Here is a 7841-nt window from a genome sequence, read left to right as displayed (position 1 = left end):
GAGCGTAAGTATTCTTTTTTACTTTGTTTGTTTTGGTTTCAGTTAAAATTGTTATTTTTCACTAAATTCTACGTATATTTTTTGCATAAATACTTCAAATAAATGCATTTTTGTTCACTTTTAATTCAATCTAAATGATCATCATACTGTTTTAATTCCATACTTAGGTGCCCTAACGATATATCCGCTAATAAAATATTATATTGACATATTTATTGAACTTAAGTATTCTTTTTTAATTTGTTTGTTTTGAATTAATTTTAAATAATTTTTCACTAAATTCTACATATTTTTTTTTTTTTTCAAAAATACTTCAAATAAGTGCATTTTTTTCACTTTTAATTCAATCTAAATGATCATCAAACTGTTTTAATTCCGTACTAAGGTGCCCTAACGATATATCCGCTAATAAAATATTATATTGACATACTTATTGAACATAAGTATTCTTTTTTAATTTGTTTGTTTTGAATTAATTTTAAATTATTTTTCACTAAATTCTACATATATATTTTTTCAAAAATACTTCAAATAAATGTATTTTTGTTCACTTTTAATTCAATCTAAATGATCATCGTACTGTTTTAATTCCGCATTAAGGTGCCCTAACGATATATCCGTTAATAAAATATTATATTGACATACTTATTGAACTTAAGTATTCTTTTTTACTTTGTTTGTTTTAGTTTCAGTTAAAATTGTTATTTTTCACTAAATTCTACATATATTTTTTGCAAAAATACTTAAAATAAATGTACTTTTTTTCACTTTTAATTCAATCTAAATGATCATCATACTGTTTTAATTCCGTACTAAGGTGCCCTAACGATATATCCGCTTGTAAAATATTATATTGACATACTTATTGAACTTAAGTATTCTTTTTTACTGTGTTTGTTTTGAATTAATTTTAAATAATTTTTCACTAAATTCTACATACATTTTTTACAAAAATACTTCAAATAAATGTATTTTTGTTCACTTTTAATTCAATCTAAATGATCATCATACTGTTTTAATTCCATACTAAGGTGCCCTAACGATATATCCGCTAATAAAATATTATATTGACATACTTATTGAGCGTAAGTATTCTTTTTTACTTTGTTTGTTTTGGTTTCAGTTAAAATTGTTATTTTTCACTAAATTCTACGTATATTTTTTGCATAAATACTTCAAATAAATGCATTTTTGTTCACTTTTAATTCAATCTAAATGATCATCATACTGTTTTAATTCCATACTTAGGTGCCCTAACGATATATCCGCTAATAAAATATTATATTGACATATTTATTGAACTTAAGTATTCTTTTTTAATTTGTTTGTTTTGAATTAATTTTAAATAATTTTTCACTAAATTCTACATATTTTTTTTTTTTCAAAAATACTTCAAATAAGTGCATTTTTGTTCACTTTTAATTCAATCTAAATGATCATCAAACTGTTTTAATTCCGTACTAAGGTGCCCTAACGATATATCCGCTAATAAAATATTATATTGACATACTTATTGAACATAAGTATTCTTTTTTAATTTGTTTGTTTTGAATTAATTTTAAATTATTTTTCACTAAATTCTACATATATATTTTTTCAAAAATACTTCAAATAAATGTATTTTTGTTCACTTTTAATTCAATCTAAATGATCATCATACTGTTTTAATTCCATACTTAGGTGCCCTAACGATATATCCGCTAATAAAATATTATATTAACATACTTATTGAGCGTAAGTATTCTTTTTTACTTTGTTTGTTTTGGTTTCAGTTAAAATTGTTATTTTTCACTAAATTCTACATATATTTTTTGCATAAATACTTCAAATAAATGCATTTTTGTTCACTTTTAATTCAATCTAAATGATCATCATACTGTTTTAATTCCATACTTAGGTGCCCTAACGATATATCCGCTAATAAAATATTATATTGACATATTTATTGAACTTAAGTATTCTTTTTTAATTTGTTTGTTTTGAATCAATTTTAAATAATTTTTCACTAAATTCTACATATTTTTGTTTTTTCAAAAATACTTCAAATAAGTGCATTTTTGTTCACTTTTAATTCAATCTAAATGATCATCAAACTGTTTTAATTCCATACTTAGGTGCCCTAACGATATATCCGTTAATAAAATATTATATTGACATACTTATTGAACTTAAGTATTCTTTTTTACTTTGTTTGTTTTGAATTAATTTTAAATAATTTTTCACTAAATTCTACATACATTTTTTACAAAAATACTTCAAATAAATGTATTTTTGTTCACTTTTAATTCAATCTAAATGATCATCATACTGTTTTAATTCCATGCTTAGGTGCCCTAACGATATATCCGCTAATAAAATATTGTATTGACATACTTATTGAACTTAAGTATTCTATTTTACTTTGTTTATAATTCATTTTAAATTATTTTTCACTAAATTCTACATGTATTTTTTTTTCAAAAATACTTCAAATAAATGTATTTTTGTTCACTTTTAATTCAATCTAAATGATCATCTTACTGTTTTAATTCCGTACTTAGGTGCCCTAACACTATATCAGCTAATAAAATATTATATTGACATACTTATTGAACTTAAGTATTCTATTTTACTTTGTTTATAATTCATTTTAAATTATTTTTCACTAAATTCTACATGTATTTTTTTTTTTCAAAAATACTTCAAATAAATGTATTTTTGTTCACTTTTAATTCAATCTAAATGATCATTATACTGTTTTATTTCCGTACTAAGGTGACCTAACGATATATCCGCTAATAAAATATTATATTGGCATACTTATTGAACTTAAGTATTCTTTTTTACTTTGTTTGTTTTGAATTCATTTTAAATTATTTCATTTAAATATAATATAATATAATATAAACATACTGTGTTAACAGCTATTATATCATGAAATACATCCATTTATTTACTCTTTTCAAATTTATACAATTAAAGATCTAAAATTTATTTTTAAAAATTGAATTTTAAGTTATTGTATTATTTCAATTCTTTGTTTGCAGTGTTGTGTGGTCAGGGCCAGCAAGACTGGCCTAACATCACCAGAAATCATCATAATTAAAGATAAAAGTCATTTTTAATTGACTTGTGTGATTGGATACTCACTTGTCACTCCAAAGTGAGTATCCAATCACAAGTTGCGACTGAGCAGGAAGCAGGAAGTGTTGGAAGGAGAACAAAAGGTTGATTATGTGGCAGATATATATATAGTGATGTTATGAGCCGGGTCAGATTAGAACTCCATTACCCAGCATGCCACAGGAGTGAAGAGCATGGTTGTTGAATGTAGACAAACCTGAAGAAGTCAGCCAACACGGCTGGTCTGCATCTTTTATGATTAGACAAGACAAGACAAATATTTGCCAGGCCATCTTCAAGAAGGAGAAAGTCGATCCTGTGAGACCATGAAATGGGGAAATGCTCGCCAATCAAGCGACTAGGAGCGCTACTTCTGACTTATACATCCAGTGGCTGCTACAAATTGTGAGTTCAAATATTTTATTTGTTTGCCCTTCTAATTTTGACAGTACTACATAAGAAATGTTTTAATTGCTGATGCGGCTTAATTGAGTTTTAAATGTGCCAAAAAATAACCCATTTTGTACACTGTTGATGTGTTTCAATGACCAGTAAATGTGTTCCTGTATGGTATTTGTCAAGTTATGGTCATGTGGTGACATCATTGATGCTATTTGGAGAGGTCATCATTGAAGTCGGGCACAAGCTTCTCAGGTGGAATTCTTTCCCATTCTTGCTTGATGTACAGCTTAAGTTGTTCAACAGTCCGGGGGTCTCCGTCGTGCTATTTTAGGCTTCATAATGCGCCACACATTTTCAATGTCTGGACTACAGGCAGGCCAGTCTAGTACCCGCACTCTTTTACTATGAAGCCACGTTGATGTAACACGTGGCTTGGCATTGTCTTGCTGAAATAAGCAGGGGCGTCCATGGTAACGTTGCTTGGATGGCAACATATGTTGCTCCATAACCTGTATGTACCCTTCAGCATGAATCAAATCAAATCAAATCAACTTTATTTATAAAGCACGTAAGTTACCCATGTCTTGGGCACTAATACACCCCCATACCATCACACATGCTGCCTTTTACACTTTGCGCCTAGAACAATCCGGATGGTTCTTTTCCTCTTTGGTCCGGAGGACACGACGTCCACAGTTTCCCAAAACAATTTGAAATGTGGACTCGTCAGACCACAGAACACTTTTCCACTTTGTATCAGTCCATCTTAGATGAGCTCAGGCCCAGCGAAGCCGACGGCGTTTCTGGGTGTTGTTGATAAACGGTTTTCGCCTTGCATAGGAGACTTTTAACTTGCACTTACAGATGTAGCGACCAACTGTAGTTACTGACAGTGGGTTTCTGAAGTGTTCCTGAGCCCATGTGGTGATATCCTTTACACATTGATGTCACTTGTTGATGCAGTACAGCCTGAGGGATGGAAGGTCACGGGCTTAGCTGCTTATGTGCAGTGATTTCTCCAGATTCTCTGAACCCTTTGATGATATTACGGAGCGTAGATGGTGAAATCCCTAAATTCCTTGCAATAGCTGCTTGAGAAAGGTTTTTCTTAAACTGTTCAACAATTTGTTCAGGCATTTGTTGACAAAGTGGTGACCCTCGCCCCATCCTTGTTTGTGAGCATTTCATGGAATCTACTTTTATACCCAATCATGGCACCCACCTGTTCCCAATTAGCCTGTTCACCTGTGGGATGTTCCAAATAAGTGTTTGATGAGCATTCCTCAACTTTATCAGTATTTATTGCCACCTTTCCCAACTTCTTTGTCACGTGTTGCTGGCATCAAATTCTAAAGTTAATGATTCTTTGCAGAAAAAATAAAGTTTATGAGTTTGAACATCAAATATGTTGTCTTTGTAGCATATTCAACTGAATTTGGGTTGAAAATGATTTGCAAATTATTGTATTCCGTTTATATTTACATCTAACACAATTTCCCAACTCATATGGAAACGGGGTTTGTAGCTGATAAGTATTGTTAGGACACCTTTGTACATCGCTAACAGTAAACAATCTAATTCATATTAAAAAATAAACATACATATATTCAAACATTTTAATTTAATAAATGTATAAATAAAATATTCATGGACTGATATAATATATGTAGATACAGTATGTTTTGTCACATATTATTATTATTATATTATTTATTATTATTATTATTATATGGTAAACCAGGAATTAAAATAGTAGGATAACAACTTCAATTGAATTCAAATCAAACAACCAGAAAAATATATAAATTTTTATGAAAATTAAATAAAAATAAAAATTTAATTTTTATGAAAATTAAATACTGTGTGTATATATATATATATATATATATATATATATATATATATATATATATATATATATATATATATATATATATTTTTTTTTTTTTTTAATTAACCCTATGTAGTGTAAGTATCTTTAGGGGACCTTGCTACATCACTAATATTAAACCAGCAATTAAAACAGTACATCATCACTTTTAACTGAACTACATTTCAATAAAAACACATTTAATGTGATAAAAGTATCATTTATAATATTTATAGATGATTATAGGGCACGTTTAGTGGACCTTGCTACATCACTAATAGTACAACAGCATGAAATATTAAGTGGTTCAAAATAACATTATTTAAATGACGTTAGTAATTAAAATAAAACACAGAAACGTGAATACAATAATTACTGTAATATATATATATATATATATTTATTTATTTATTTACTATTATTGTTTTGTACTTGTGCGCGACAACATATCCCAGCAGGCATTGCGACAGGTTGTACTAAAAATGGGGGCTTAAGCTTACTCTGATGACGTCATCAACCTCCCAGATGCTGCTTTGTGTTGGAAGTGTGCGCTAAAACCACCTTGACCCCCGCCGCTAAAACCACCTTGACCCCGCCTCCTTCACCCCCCCCCCCTCCAAAAACAACCACTTTGCTCTCATTTGCGGCGAGCGAGCGTTCCCTCGGCGGGCCAAACGTCAACATGGCGGGCCCATCTGTGTTTTGTCCTGTGACCCGGGGATGATGGTGGGCGAGGCGTGGAGGTGCAGAGGAAATGAAAGGAGGGCTTGTCTTTATTTTGGCTCCCAGCGTGTTTTCAGGTCACGGCGGGACAGAGCGAGGGGCCGCAAACATTGATCTTGCTTTTGTGACGTCTCTGCAGGCTTCCTCCGACATCTCCTCTCAGCCCAGACTCACACTTCAAATCATCAAAGCACACAAATACATTCATTTTACAAAATTACTTTTCTCCTCAAAATTCGACACACAATACCCCGTAATGACAATATTTATTTTTCAATTTGCACGTGTACTAAAACAAAAAAAGACAAAACTAAACACTTCCCGTCCACCCTGATGGTGAACGGGCCCAGAGATACTGCAGGTGTGTCAGGATTGTGTCCAAAAAGACCCGAGGTTGTATTTGCTGCCAAGGTGCATCAACTAAACATTGAGCAAAGACTTTGAATACTTATGTACATGTTTTTTTTTAGGTTTTTTTTAACAAATTTGCACAAAAAAAACATGCTTTATCAGTTGCATGCTTCAAAAAGCAAAATGTGCTGATTTTAATCACTAATCCTGACTTTATTCATTTTAATTAAAAAATACAATTAAATCAGCAACAATTGTTGGATTTATTTTTATTTTTAATGCATTTTTTACATTTTAAATAAATTAGCAAATTTTTTTTAAAAACCTCACATTGTCATTATGACAGTTATTCTCAAATAGTGCTGCAGGAAACATGCTTTATTAGTATCATGCTTCAAAAAGCAAAACGTGCTCATTTTAATCACTAATCCTGACTTTTTTCATTTTAATTAAAACATATATAAAATCAGCAACAATTTTTGTATTTATTTTTATTTTTAATGCATTTTTTTAATTTTAAATAAATTAGCAAAATAAAAACTTTTTTTTTTTTAAACTTCACATTGTCATTATGACAGTTATTCACAAACATGCTTTATCAGTATCACGCTTCAAAAAGCAAAACGTGCTCATCTTAATCACTAATTCTGACTTTTTTCATTTTAATTAAAAAATATATAAAATCAGCAACAATTGTTGTATTATTTTTTAAATTTTTAATATTTTTTTTTAATTTGAAATAAATTAGCAAAATAAAAAAAATACATTATGACATTATGTCATTCTCAAATAGTGGGGTTTTGGGGGGAACATGCTTTATCAGTATCACGCTTCAAAAAACAAAGCATGCCCATTGTAGTCACTAATTCTACAATGGGCATTAACTTTCTCATCATAATAAAAAAAAAAAAAATCAGCGTGAATTGTTTTATCAATTTTTATTTTGTTTCAATAGGAACATTTGTTTTTGTAATAAATTAGCTAAATTTAAAAACAAAAAAACCTCTTTACATTGTCATTAATTAAAAAAACAAAACATTATATATATATATAACTTCACATTGTCAACCTGCTTTATAAGTATAATGCTTCAAAAAGCAAAACCTGCTCATTTTGTAGTCACTAATTCTGACTTTCTCTTTTTGATTAAAAAAAAATCATTATTTATTTTTATTTTATTGCAACAGGTAAGTGGATTTTTTATTTTATTTTATTTTTTTAATATATTTTCAAAATATAAACATATCAAATAGTGTGACCCTGGGTAACATGCTTTATCAGTATCATGCTTCAAAAAGCAAAATGTGCTTGTTTTAATCACAAATCCTGTCGTTTTAATTTTAATTAAAAATATATATATAAAATCAGCAACAATTGTATTAATTTTTATTTT

The 7841-nt window shown here is 29.1% G+C and overlaps 1 protein-coding gene across 1 annotated transcript in view; it reads left to right on the top strand.

Annotated features, from left to right (window-relative positions):
* Positions 1-3301: 3301 nt before the first annotated feature.
* lmo4b (LIM domain only 4b) overlaps positions 3302-7841 on the top strand; it is a 158968-nt gene continuing 154428 nt past the window's right edge. The window contains exon 1 of the mRNA XM_061977464.2: positions 3302-3507. The gene's annotated coding sequence lies outside the window, so the exon portion shown is untranslated. The remainder of the gene's footprint in view (positions 3508-7841) is intronic.

Source organism: Nerophis lumbriciformis, linkage group LG18, assembly GCF_033978685.3.
Source record: "Nerophis lumbriciformis linkage group LG18, RoL_Nlum_v2.1, whole genome shotgun sequence".
Classification (NCBI taxonomy): Eukaryota; Metazoa; Chordata; class Actinopteri; order Syngnathiformes; family Syngnathidae; genus Nerophis; species Nerophis lumbriciformis.
The sequence above is the reverse complement of the archived record's forward strand: the minus strand, read 5'-3'. Positions and strand labels throughout refer to the sequence as shown.